Below are 13,943 nucleotides of genomic sequence, written 5' to 3'. Positions count from 1 at the left end.
ATGGGTTCTGTCCTGTCAGGCTAGCCAGGTGACATTAGCAGGAAGCTGGGTTGGAAGTGGAAAAGCAAGGACTTGAAAAAGGCACTTGGAGATGGGATGCTATGGACGCCATGACACAAATGGGGGGGAGGACACATTTTCTCTTGAAATGCCCTTGGTGGCAATGGAGAGTGAATGTGAAGTCCTTCTGTGTTTCAGTTCCTGCCATAACAACCCTGATTAGCTTGAGAGAATAAGTGAAATCTTGCATTTTAGCTTGAAAATTAGTGGGAAATGCGTAGCCTATTCAATGCTAGATTGGACCTTAAAGAATTGTTGGCTGTGTAGGTCAGAAACCTGACAGTGGTGACTGCAGGATGTGAGCACCTGGAAAGAATACTTTGCATGATCAGCTGTTCATATTTTTTCCTGCTGTTGAACCTTTTTATGGTGCCGCTGTGCTAGGCAGCAGGCATGTGAGACGACACTGGGGATCTTTGAGACATGCGAGGAGCTGGATTGGAATGGCCAAGGTGAGTTTCCACGTTGGAGAGGTGGCCATCAGTGGTCTTGGATATGTGTTGGGCTCTAACCTAATTCACTCTCTCTGTAGAAGTCAGAGAAAGCCACTTGAGTATTGAGAGCAGCAAAAATGACATCAGCAGGCTTCAGGAGCTCACTCTAAGGAGATCTGAGATGGATCTGAGATCCAGATGTTAGGGACAAAGGGATCATTTAGGAGATGACAAGTGATGAAAGGTGACAGATAACTAAGATTGAGAGGTGATATCTGGGAGATCTTAAAATAACAAGATAATTTGGAAAGTGCAGGTTGATCATCCAATCTTAGAATCTGAAATGCTCCAAAAGTTAAAAGGTTTTGAGTGCTGCTGACATGCCACAAGTGGAAAATTCCAATCTGAATCCTGTGATGAGTCGCATGCAAAATACAGACCCACTAAAATATTGTTTAAGAGTCACTATAGGGTATGTGTATAAGGTGTATAAAAATGAAGTTTATATTTAGAATTGAGTCCCGTTCCCAAGATATCTCATTATGTATGTGCAAGTCTTCCAAAAATCTGAAAATGGCACCTTTTGGTCTAAGCATTTTGGGTAAAGGACATTTAACCTGTAATTAGGAAAGCCAAGAATGAGGAAAAAGCAACAGTACAATTTCTTATCCTGTTGTAATTACTACTAAGATAGTAGTAATTTCTTTTCCTATTGCATTGCTGAGCACTGCCCTAGGCATCATACTTGGATTATCTCACCAAATTCATGTTACGAATCTGTGAGGCCTGTTTTCCAAATGAGGAAACTGGGGCCCACAACACCCAGAGTCACAGGGCTCATAAGTGATTGGTCTAAGATTTGGATCTAGGTTCGTGCTTTAATTACTGGGCAAAGCCTGGTGCCATTCATTGAAATGGAAAAGGGGATGAATCATTGAGCGCCTACTATGAGTCAGGCAACATTTGAGGAGTTGTGGAAGTTCACTGAATTAATCCTCAATCAGCTTCGTGTCTGGTTTGGCCCATCTCACTGCTGAAGAAGTGAGGCACATGGAAGCAGGGTAGTTAGAGTTCATATAGCTAGTTTCAACACCGGAATCCTGGCTTCAAGCCCATGCTTTTAAATACATCACTGTATTAAATTTGGAAAGCTGATTAAAAGATACCAGTCCTTGTGTACAGACCGAGGTATTCAAGAATTTCGTATTATTTTGGTTAAAACTCAGGATACTATGGCTAGCGTGTGGCTGAATGGGTTAAGCCGCAGCTTGCATCCATAGCATCCCATATCCGAGTGCCTCTTTCAAGTCCTGGCTTTTCCACTTCCAATCCAGCTTCCCGCTAATGCATCTGAGAAGGCAATGGAGGATGGACCGAGTATTTGAGCCCCTGAAACCCACATGGGAGACCCTGTTGGAGTTTCTGACTCTTAGGTTTGGCCTGGCCCAGCCCTGGCTGTTGTGGCCATTTGGGAAGTGAACCAGGGGGTGGAAGATCACTTTCTCTTCTGCCCTTCAAATAAAATATTTATAAAGAGCCTCAGAGCATTTATCTGCTCTAGAGATGTAGTCTTGAGAGTCATTGCCCAATAGATGAAGTCTGAGGTTTTGAATGTACCCGAGAACACTGAAAGGCTATTAAGTGTCACATGTGTTATGATGACCGATGGTCACCCTCAGGATTGTGGAGTTCTTCAACCCTGCTCTTGGTGGAAGGGCATCATTTCCACATTTGTTCCACAGCACAAAGCACTGCCGGACACTCTGCTCTCTGACTTGTCTCTGCCATCACTGATGTGTTGATTTCATATATACAAATATCTATTTGCCTGCAAAAATGCTTCATAATTGAGAAGCATTTTGGCAATACATTCAACTTGTCATAGGCTTTTGTGTATTTTATTTTAAACAGGTTTTTTTTTTATTTGAAAGGCAGAGGGGGAGAGGGGGAGAGGGGGAGAGGGGGATATCCCATTTACTGGTTCACTCCCCCAAAGATTGCAGCAGTCAAGTCTGGAACAGGCTGAAGCCAAGAGCGCTATTCAAGTCTCCCACATGAGTGGCAGGAGCCCAAGCACTTTAGCCATCATCCACAGCTTTCCTAAGTGCATTAGCTAGGAGCTGGATCAGAAGTGGGACAGCCATGACTTGAACTGGCACTCAGAAACAGGTTGCCAGCATTATAAATGGCTGTTAAACCCACTGTACCACGATGCTGGCCCTTTATCATTTTTTAAATTTAATGTACCTCCTTGTTTTTCCATAGGTCAAAAAGTATAGTATTTTGCTGACACTGTGGTATACATAGAATAAAACCATAAACTGAAACAATGAATTACAAGTAAGAATATCAACAGTGGAGGAAAGAATACTTATTTTTAACATTGAATTATCTGTCAGGTCTTCATTCTCCAGCCTGACCATTCCCGTAACAACAATGTAATTATTACAAAAGAAATACAACTGCTGGTTAAAATGTGTGTGCTGCAGCAAGTGGGACCCATGGCAGCTATTTCCAAAGTTAGTCTTCTTAGGAAGGTTTAAGAACATGTTGGGGGCTGGCACTGTGGCGTAGTGGGTAAAACTGCCAACTGCACGGCCAGTATCCCATATGGGTGCCGGTTCAAGACCCTGGTACTCCACTTCCAATCCAGCTCTCTGCTATGGCCTGGGAAAGCTGCAGAAGTTGGCCCAAGTCCTTGGGCTCCTGCACCCACATGGTAGACCTGGAAGAAGCTCCTGGCTTTGGATTGATGCAGCTTCAGCCGTTGCAGCCAATTAGGGAGTGAACCAGCAGATGGAAGACCTCTCTCTCTCTCTGCCTCTTCTCTGTGTAACTCTGACTTTCAAATAAATAAATCTTTAAAAAAATTCTTTAAAAAATAAATAAATCTTAAAAAAGAGAACATGTTGAACACAGCAAGAATACCCTCAGAAAATGTCCCTGAACTTTGAAGGCAAGCCTTTGATACTTTTTAGGTTCTTCTTGATTGTGCCTAAAGAATGCCAAAATAAATAGGAAGCCAAACAGCCAATGAAGTGGTTATTTATTTTGAGAAATTGAACCTGGGAAATCAACTGAATCTCATTCTGTTTTCTCTCTTGCAGAATCATTCAAATTGTGTTTGGTATGTAGACTCATTGTAAACAAAAGTCACACTCTCAGAACCTGACACTGGTTCCCAAGGTATTTTAACACAGTGCCCACCAGTTACTGGCAGTGTCACATAAGGTTTGCAGCCACTGGCGGGAAGAGTGGAGAGAGGCACCAAGTGACTGCATATTGAGGTGACTTTCTCAGGTCGCGCAGCCATCAGGAACAGAAACAAGATTTCAAGCAAAGTTTTCTATGTACAGCCTCACTTTACTATGCCGGAAGCTTCTAGGAGAACTTCATAAACCATAGCCCAAGTTGTTGGTAAAAATTTTGTAGCATCAGAAGCAAATTGTTGCTACTAGGACAAATGCCTTGTGTTTATTCAGGAGGAGCATAAGGCACTTGGAGAAGCTGGCAGCACTCTATCTGATAAGGATTTGCCAAGCACACGGGGGCTGAGGCTGCAGAGGAACATTTCTAACACAAGAGGTGAGGCCAGTTTTTGGTTGGTCATTTGAATCAGAGCATCCACTAGCCCCTTTGCAGTAGGCACCTGCCACTATGGACAGGAGTCCTAGGAAGGTAACCTACTCAAGAGACCACGATATCTGGTGGTCAGCTTCCTGGGTAAGCAAAAAGGAGCACCAGCTCCTCTGAGCCTGCTCAATTGGTTGTATCCAACAGGTTTCCCACTGCATAACTTGGCTCTCACTTCCTGTCAATTTTTTTCTCTCACTGAAAGAGCCTTTTTTTTTTGACAGGCAGAGTTAGACAGTGTGAGAGAGAGACAGAAAGGTCTTCCTTCTGTTGGTTCACCCCCCAAATGGCCGCTATGGCCAGCGCGCTGCACTGATCCGAAGCCAGGAGCCAGGTGCTTCCTCCTGGTCTCCTATGCAGGTGCAGGGACCAAGCACTTGGGCCATCCTCCACTGCCTTCTCGGGCCACAGCAGAGAGCTGGACTGGAAGAGGAGCAACTGGGACAGAATCCGGCGCCCCAACTGGGACTAGAACCCAGGGTGCTGGCACCGCAGGCGGAGGATTAGCGTACTGAGCTGTGACACCGGCCTGAAAGAGCATTTAAAAAGAGAACAAAAAAGATGAACTTCTGTGGGGAGCAACTCGGACTAGACTAGGTTACTGGAATTAAGACTTATTCTATGCATCTGCTCTCCCACAACATGGCGCTGGGAGAGGAGTAAACAACTTCTACACAGCTGCCTCTCGCCAATTTGATTGACTGAGCTGCAGGAGCTGATCTTGCTCCTTATTGGAGGAGAGCAGCGTGCTCGGCGTGTGGGTAGCAGAGTTGGGATTGGTGGAAGAGGACTATAAAGGAGGAGAGAGACAACATGCACCAGGAACATCTAAGGGGAACATCCGGATAACATCTGAGCAGCCCCCGAGAGAGCCGGCCGGCGGTGTGCCGCTCCCCCGCGGGAGTGGGGAAAGTGGCAGGGGGGGGCCGCCCTTCCACGGAGGTGGAAGGACGTCAGCCAACCCGGGAAGGACCAGCAGCAAACCCGTGGAGGGCCGAGCAGACAAAAGAACAGCGCAGGGTCCAGTGTCGTTCCTCCGCGAAGAGGGGGAGCAACAAACTTCAGCCTTAAACCATACTCTAAGTTTGGAATTGGTACCTTGAGATACCAATGTTTCGTATATTTAATGTACACAAATATTTTCCCGCATTATTGAGTGGGTAGTCATCCACTCGTGGGGTGTGATGACGGCGACTGTCATTTCCTGCTCCCAGTACTGTATGTTGAAGAGTCACAGAAGGAACAATATGAATGTGTCTCGTGATAACATGCACATCACGGGTGAAGAAGAAACACGGGCTGCTCTCTTGTGATTTGCAGTTAGTGGATTGGAAGTTATTCTTTCTGCTGAAGCAACAATTTGTCACCTGAATTGTAAACTCTTTTTGTTCTTTTTTAGTTCCTTTTGTCAGTGGTTCTGGTCTCTGGGATAGCCAGTGGGCTATCCTAGCACCAACTGGTGCACATTACACAGGTTTCTGACCATGTCTGCTTTGCTGGGTAAATGGATCATGAAGATAGTTTTTAGAGCCTGAGTTCCTTGAATTTGTGGTGATGACATTTCTGCAGTAGAGGAAGAGGGTGGGATTGTAGACGAGGTCAGAAACATGCAGACAGAGCCCATCTTCTCTAAGGCTCCCATGCTCAGATGTGTCTGAAGGCCAGGGACCCAAGTCCTCACAACACAGAGTTGGATGCTGTTGGTCACAGATGCACAGGTTCAGTGTCATTGTCCTTTAACATTTGGGGCAGGGATCAGATCACGCACGCGCGCACACACACACACACACACACGCACCCTATAGAATCTCCCCAAGCTTATTGGAAAACACATATTCTGAATGAACAGATTTATCGGAAGTATATCTTTTTATTTAGTTTTCCATGAGCTTTTTGAAGAGTATGCATGTACGTGCATGTGTATAAATAAGTATAACACTAAGCTTTGGGCCGCCCAATCCACATCTGCTATTAGATTGGCAAATGGGTCATTCATATATATACTCCTTGTTTTTCCTGCTGAAATAACATGATATGCCAGGAAAAGAAGTGATTGTTATCTTGGCTCTCAAAATTGTGGAAGCTTTGCTTGTCTCAGGCTTGTCGAGTATTTTAAGATCATATAAATAATCCCAAGGTTCCCAAGAACAAGCACTGGGAACCACTCAGCAAGCCTGCCTATTTTAGATACCATCCATCGACACTTCGCTATTTCTATTTTCAAAAACATGTTTTTCCTCTCAAAGATGGCTAGCATTACCCTTTAGCAGACACACAAAGGTGAAACACTGTACTTTTAAAAAAAGTTTATCACTTTGTAAATGAAGAAAATAAAGTGATTAGTACATGCAAACAACAATTTCAGCTCAATTGAGGTTTCAGCTAAAACCTTGGCCCAAATCCTTATGACCATTAGCAAACACAAACAAGTAGAGGCTTATGTGTATTTGTGTTAAACCCAAAGCTAGCTGTCTGTTTACAAAATACCCTTGGTTCCTCAGGATGACTTCCTGGAGCCCTTGCTTTGGTGTTGGGTTTCTTAGCCAGCACACAATGCCCTGGAACTTACCAAGTCCTGGATTATCCAGTCGGCCAAGCACAAGGGGGATGCATGAAAGCAAAAAAGAAACAGGATTTCAAAGAGGATCCTTTTGGTTTTCCGAGCCTTAGCCTTCCCTGAAGGACTGATAGATGGACTTCATTATGGGGAGAGGTCAGAGGTCACATTCTTAGTTTTTAAGGCAACACAAGTAAGAGTTGGTCACTGAAGATATTTCGTTCCTCTAGCTCCCAAATGGATTTATTTTCAACCAGTTTGCAGCCAGTGCTGTGACACATGGGACAAACTATGACTTGTACACATCGAAGTGTTCCAGTCTCCCTCCAGCTCTCCTCACCCCGAGATGTTTTTCTTTGTAATGTGCTATACCTCACCTCCTTCGGGTAGAAAACAATGGACAGGGTTTAAAACTGATGACTCAAGGCAGCAATATGATGTCATTACTCAGTAGCATGCAGAAAACCAACAGGAAAGTTTCCAATGAAATGTTTAGAAGTGGTTGTTGCCTTGAAACAGAGCTGTTGGTTGTGGTAGTGGTAGCGGGATCAGTGAATTCTTAAGGACATGCTTTTTGCTTGCTTTTATATTAAATGTATCATAGGTGTTATTTTCACTTAAAAAAAAAACAAAAAAAATCTTTTCAGTGTAAAAATTGTTCCTAAAAATTTTTTCAAATGATTCATTCTATTCTGTAACTGTAATATAAATGTCCAAATTAGGATTTTTTTCCATTAATAGATGGGTAGTGTCTGGGTCCTGGGGTGGAGGAGGATAAGATTGTGGAAAGCACTTTGCTATTATGCATTTTGCAGCAAAGCAATAATTGAATGAAGAAAAAGGAGTCAGATTGGAAACAATGGCAAACATTGGATTCTATGGATTTTTTTTCTACTAGAGAAAGAACTCAATACTGTGTAGTGTAGCAGAATTTATCACAATATATTTTCTACTTTTATTGTCTCTTTAATATAAACATTATTGGCTCTGCCTGTATTATATGGCAAACCTAGTTAAATATATGTACTTTGAAGACAAATAACCTTGCAACTAAACACTGACTCTTCTATTTACTTGGCGCTGTGAATTCAGTCTTCTCCTGCCAGGAATTAATCTAACAATAGTGTGTATCTACCAGGTTAAATGCATGATGTATTTAAAGGGATTAGCATAATATGAACATGCAATGCATCTTCATATTGTTGATGAGAAAAGCAAAGAATTCGACAGTGTGACGCCCATATGCATGTAAGAGGTAAGGGCAAGCGTAGGAGTACTCAGAAGACACCTGGCGTTGCTGTCAGGAGAGCTGGATCCATTTTCACTTATTCACCATGTTATGGAGGATGAAATCCAATGCTCATATCAATCACTGAAACCTGCTAAAGCAAAATGGTTTAGTAAGGGATGTTAGTTTCTATTAAAGTGGCATCATAAAGGAGTGTCCTCCTGCTTTTTAGTTTTACAGGGATGATTTTATTTTCTCAGAAAATCGAACATACTTGGTAGTCGTCCAAATAAATGCCCAGTAAATCAGTTCGAAATTTGTCCCCAAGGACAAGAGAATCCAACATTTAAGACACAAGCATAGACCATTTTCCCTCTGACTTACTTTTTTTATTCCAGTCTCCTCTACTCTTTGCATTTGAATGGGTTTATGACTTGGTCTGCTCTTTTGTCCACCTCAGGCAAAACCATGCACTTTACCACTTTCTAATGCTGAGTTGGGCTCAGCACAGGGTCTACAACAGGCACGACCATCCCCCATCCCTGTGTTACACCCCTACCCCTACACACATACACACACACCCTGTGTAGAAGAAAGTGCTCGTATGTGCCTGGTGGTGACTCAGTATTGAAACGAGAAGTCTAATTTTGGCATTCGCTCATAGATTACAGTCATACAAATTTTAAGCTGTTTATTAGAAGGAAACAAAAACTAATAGGGAAATCAAGGGAAAGGACAGTGGTTTATCTCTGGAAGAATCAGAGGCTGCCTGGCCATTTCTGGGTCTCCCTTATGATCGACATGGCTGTGGTGAGAATCATCTGAGTCATCGCATTACAACCTATGTACAGTGCTTTAAATAACTGAAGCACCTAATCAGTGATAGTGGTAATAACTCACACCCGAAAGCAGAAATTATTACTCGTATGACTCAAGAGTTGATTGGAGACAAGACGTATTTGAGAGTATGTGTTTTGACCTCTCTATGCCAGAGTCTCTGCTGACATCTTTTGTATGGTTTTGCTTCAACCCCATATTTCTAGACTCTTGTTAGCACTCTCAGACCGATTCAAGCCAACACCACTGTCATTGTCTACCTCTAAGTATTGCTGGGAGTAAAGAGTGGAGAAGACAGGCTTTTACTCCACTCTGATTAGAGCCAGCAATATTATTTTTGGGGTCCTGGGGAGGAAGGAGAGCCCAACATCCTCCCATAGGCCCACTGCCCTAAACCGCAGTGACAACCATACCAAGGACACTCTCAGTACCTCGATTATGGTGTGCTCCTTGGAGGAGCTGCACTGTGCCAGGCTGTAGAATGTACCACATTGTGGGTACTGAGAACAAGAAATTAACATGTCCCAAAGGAGGTAGGATGAGCTACACATGGGGGAATCAAATCCAACTGGCCGACTCAGAATCCAAAGTGTTCTTTAAATACATCATATTTATCCTACTAGAATTTTCAAGTTTATCATAAATGTTCTGAGACCTATGTACAGACTGAATTTAAGTTTCAAAACTGATATTTCAACTCCTGTTTCCTTTTAGTTTATGAACACATGTGTTTTAATATTCCATGATCTGTTAATAAAGAATCGCTTCTGTTTATGGCTCTCTGCTTCCCCAGCATTCTTAAGCATGATGCTTGAAATGTTATCCTTGAAGGAAAATTGTTACAGCCTACAAGTGCCTTAAAATTGAGACTAGAGACAGAAAGCATTTTATACTTAAATGCAGCACTCACTGCTATACATGTCTCCTGGCTAGACTCAGTTTCTATGCATTGTTATGGAAATATTTCCTTCCCTCACATCTTATTCTTAGTTTTGTTCCTTTTGTTCAAACATCTAAATTTAAGCTAGACTTTAGAAGGAGGGGGATTATTATTTCTGACAAATGTTATTTGGAAAGAATGATTTCTTTTTTGTCTATGTATATGTAAGAAGTAAATTTATTTTTTAAAACAGGACAAAGGCACCCCTGGGATTAGCAAACAGGAATGTTTAAATATTTGAAACATCTATTTATAGTTTATTATTTAAATTTACTTATTCCTCTTAATATCCTGGAGAGATAAAGAATATTTACCAAAAAGGAAATAGCCACAAGTGAAACACACACACACACAAACACACACACATATTATATATATACACATCACATCTAGATTTTAAAATATTTCATATAGGTAGAGTGGGGCTAGGGACTTTTGCTACAACATTTTCTGGAGTGATTATTAAATTGGATTTCCGGTCATCTACACCCATCTATAGGATCAGAGCTCCTGAATAAATAAAGGAACATACACTTAAAAATTTTTTTTTCCATTAAGATTTATTTATTTGAAAGTCAGAATTACAGTGGGGTGGGGGGAAGAAATCTAGAGATCTTTCATCTGATGGCTCATTCCCCAAATGGCAGATTCCAGGAACCAGGAGCTTCATCCAGGTGTCCCTTATGGGTAGAGGGCCCAAGCACTTGGGTCATCTGCTGGTTTCCCAGGCACATTAGCAGGGAGCTGGATGAGAAGTGGAGCATCTGGGACTCAAACTGGTGGCCATATGAGATGCCAGTGCGCAGACGGTAGCTTAACTTGCTGTACCACTATGCGGGTCCCAAGATCACACATTTTTAAACAACCCACCCTGCACAGACACATTCTACTTCATGAGATAGCAATAATTTCTTTCAAAGGAATTGATAGTGTTTTAGGCCTTGTGGACCATACTTTCCCTGTTGCAAAGATTCAGCCCTCTTTCTAACACAAAACAACTAACAGACGTGATGTAAATGTGCATGGAAGCATTCCCACACCATTTTTTTTTTGTGGATACAGGAATTCAGATTTCATAAACATTCACATGTCAATCAAAGAACGTAAAAACCATTCTTATCTCTAGTGGTGGGACGTTTCTGGTCCACAAACTATAGTATGCTGACTGATGACCCTCCAAGCTTGAGAACAATTTATCTAGATAGCACATGATATAAATGATTGGCATTTATAAATATTTGTCCGGAACAAAAGATAGTTTCCTGTTATGTCAACAGGAAAAACATTAGATTTTTCATTTGGTGATGTTATATTGCCAAAAATTAACTTCAACTAACTTGTATACTCCATTATTGCTGTTTTTATTAATAATACCAGTATTCTCTCAACCTGTACTTCAAGCAAATTAAAGTAGGTAGCAACACCATCATCACTTAAACTATTTTCTGGCAGAGAATAAAATAAAATGATGGAATTTGTGAGGATAAAATAACTTGTGGAGCAGTAGCCTAGACCAATCCCTTCTCAGTGTAGCTAAGGAGTAGTGGGAATCATTGTTTTCCCACCAACAACTCTGTCCCTTTGTCCCTTTATTTTCTTTCCTAAGTCTTCCTGCTACTTTAACATCAAAAGGCGCGAAGCACCCTTTTCTTGTTGGTTCATGTGTAGCGGGATGATTTCAGATTAATTTTGCAGTTTTCCTATGTTTTTCTCCCCTCTGATGAGAAAGTTTCACTGATGTTTCTAATACAGAGTCTGAAGCAGAATACACCCATGGTCACCTGGTTCTAGACTTACATCTTAAGGCTTATATCTTGTGTTGAGAGGATGACTCTTGTCTGTCCCCAGTAGTGGGGTAAGGAGCTGCTACTCTTGCATGGACGGAAAGCTGAAGAGAAGCAGATGAGCCACAGGATGGAAATGGGAGTGCATTTGGGCCACCATCACTTCCCTTGTTGGATGCAGGGAGGAGGGAAGACCTGGAAGAGAATAAATCAACAGGATGATCTGGCCATTGAGTTCAATCCAAATCCCAGAACCCAAGGTTAGCCTTAAAGCAGAGCCAAGGAATTCTGCTTCAGTGGTGCCCAAGATGGATAGATGACCAGGGGATCCTCTCCAGATGATAGTATGGAACAAAGTCTTGGATATTCACACAAATCAGGGATCAAAGAGCATCAACCTTGGTGAACAAGAGTAAGGGTTAGGCTTAATGAGACTGAAACAAAATTTACCCTCCCAAACAAATGTTTGAGTTGAGATTGATATGTTTGAGTTTTTTTTAAAAGATTTGAAAGGCAAAGTTACAGATCCACACATCTACAACTAACTAATCTTTAACAATTGAGTTAAAAATCACTCCCTAAAGAAAGGAAATCTCTTTAACAAATGATGCTAGGAGAATTGGCTCTATACCTGCAGAAGTATGAAATAAGACACCTGTCTTATATCTTATATAAAAATGAACACAATATGAATCAAGGATCTAAATCTCTTTCAAGATACCATCAAATTACTAGAGAAAGACATGGAGGAAACTCTGCAGGACACTAGCATAGGCAAACACTTCTTATAAAAGATCCCAGCAGCATAGGCAATAAAATAAAAAATAGACAGATGGGGTTTGTCAAACTAAGAAGCTTCTGCACTGCAAAAAAAATTGCTCAATGAAGTGAAGATGCAACTGACAGAATGGGAGAAAATATTTGCAAACTATGCAACTGATAAAGGATTAACATCCAGAATCTACAAAGAGCTCAAGAAACTCAACAACAACAAAAACAATCCAGTTAAGAAATGGGCAAAGGTTATGAACAGGCATTTTTCAAAGGATGAAATTCAAATAGTCAATAAACATATAAAAAGAAGCTCAGGATCACTAGCCATCAGGAAAATGCAAATAAAAACCACAGCAAAGTTTGACCTCATTCCAGTTAGACTATAATCCATAAATCAAAAAACAATAAATGCTAGTGAGGATGTAGGGAAAAATGTGCTCTAGTACACTGTCAGTGGGAATGAAATCTAGTACAACCATTATGGAAGACAGTATGGAGATTTCTCAGAAATCTGATAATAGATCTACAATATGACCCAGGCATCTCACTCCTGGGAATTTACCCAAATGAAGTGAAATCAGCATATGAAAGAGTGATCTATACCCCCATGTTTATTGCAGCTCAATTCACAATAACTAAGGTATAGACAACCTAGATGTCCATCAACTGATAACTGGATAAAGAAAATGTGGTACATGTACACTATGGAATATTATCCAGCCATAAAAAAATGAAATCCTGTCTTTTGCTACAAAATTGGTGCAACTGGAAATCATTATGCTTAGTAAAACAAGTCAGTCCCCAAAAGACAACTATCCTATCTTTTCTGATGTGTGACAGTATATAGAATACAGAAAAAAAAAGTAATGAAACAGAGATCATATGACATGGTTGTTGTTTTTAGTCCTTGTTTACACTCCTGTGCAACTTTGGTCTTCCCGCTTTTTACTTGTTGAATATTATGCTTAGTGATGAATTAAGCCTGAAATTATGGAGTGGATTGGAAGTGTGTCTCTGCAAAATTAAAGAAAAAAAAGGAAGGAAGGAGTAGGTTTGAGGAGGAGTAGAAGGAGGGAGGAAAGCATAGTTATTTTCTTAGTACTTTACCTATGAAATACATGAAATCTGTTCTCCTTGTATTAACAAAAAGAGTTATAAGGGCTGGTGCTGGGGTGTAGTGGGCTAAGCCTCTGCCTGCAGTCCTGGCAACCCATATGAGTGCCAGTTTGTTTCCTGGCTGCTCCTCTCCCAATCCAGCTCTCTGCTTATGATCTGAGAAAGCAGTGGGAGGTGGGCCAAGTGCTTGGGCCCTTGCACCTGCATGGGAGACCCAGAAGAAATCTCCTGGCTCCTGGCTTCAGATCAGTCTAGCTCTGGCAGTTGCAGCCATTTGGGAGTGAACCAGAGGATGGAAGATTTCTCTGTCTCTTCCCCTCTCCCTCTCTCTGTGACTCTGCCTTTCAAGTAAATAAATCTTAAAGAAGATTCCTATACAATTTCACCATCAATGATTTCAAACGGTAGATTGTTTAAGAAGCAATTAAATCATAGGAATATCTTTCCTTTTGTCTTATCACACTAGCAATAGTCCTACCACATTTGCTAATGCTCGATTTTGGGAAAATTAACTTTGACTCAGGGGATTGGTAAGGTAGGGGTTAAGGTTTGTTGGTATAAAATATAAACAATGAGGATT

General features: G+C 41.5%; 1 long non-coding RNA gene across 3 annotated transcripts in view; it reads right to left on the bottom strand.

Moving 5' to 3' along the window:
- Positions 1 to 10,230: 10,230 nt before the first annotated feature.
- Positions 10,231 to 13,943, bottom strand: part of LOC138843751 (uncharacterized) — a 32,078-nt gene continuing 28,365 nt past the window's right edge. For all 3 annotated transcript variants that reach the window (XR_016212688.1, XR_011378712.2, XR_016212687.1), the window contains exons 3-4: positions 11,487 to 11,668; positions 10,231 to 10,433 (exon numbers count right to left, since the gene is read on the bottom strand). This is a non-coding gene — a long non-coding RNA (uncharacterized LOC138843751). The remainder of the gene's footprint in view (positions 10,434 to 11,486; positions 11,669 to 13,943) is intronic.

This window comes from Oryctolagus cuniculus, chromosome 9, assembly GCF_051225735.1.
Source record: "Oryctolagus cuniculus isolate XC-2025 breed Fujian yellow rabbit chromosome 9, ASM5122573v1, whole genome shotgun sequence".
Lineage (NCBI taxonomy): Eukaryota > Metazoa > Chordata > Mammalia > Lagomorpha > Leporidae > Oryctolagus > Oryctolagus cuniculus.
The sequence above is the reverse complement of the archived record's forward strand: the minus strand, read 5'-3'. Positions and strand labels throughout refer to the sequence as shown.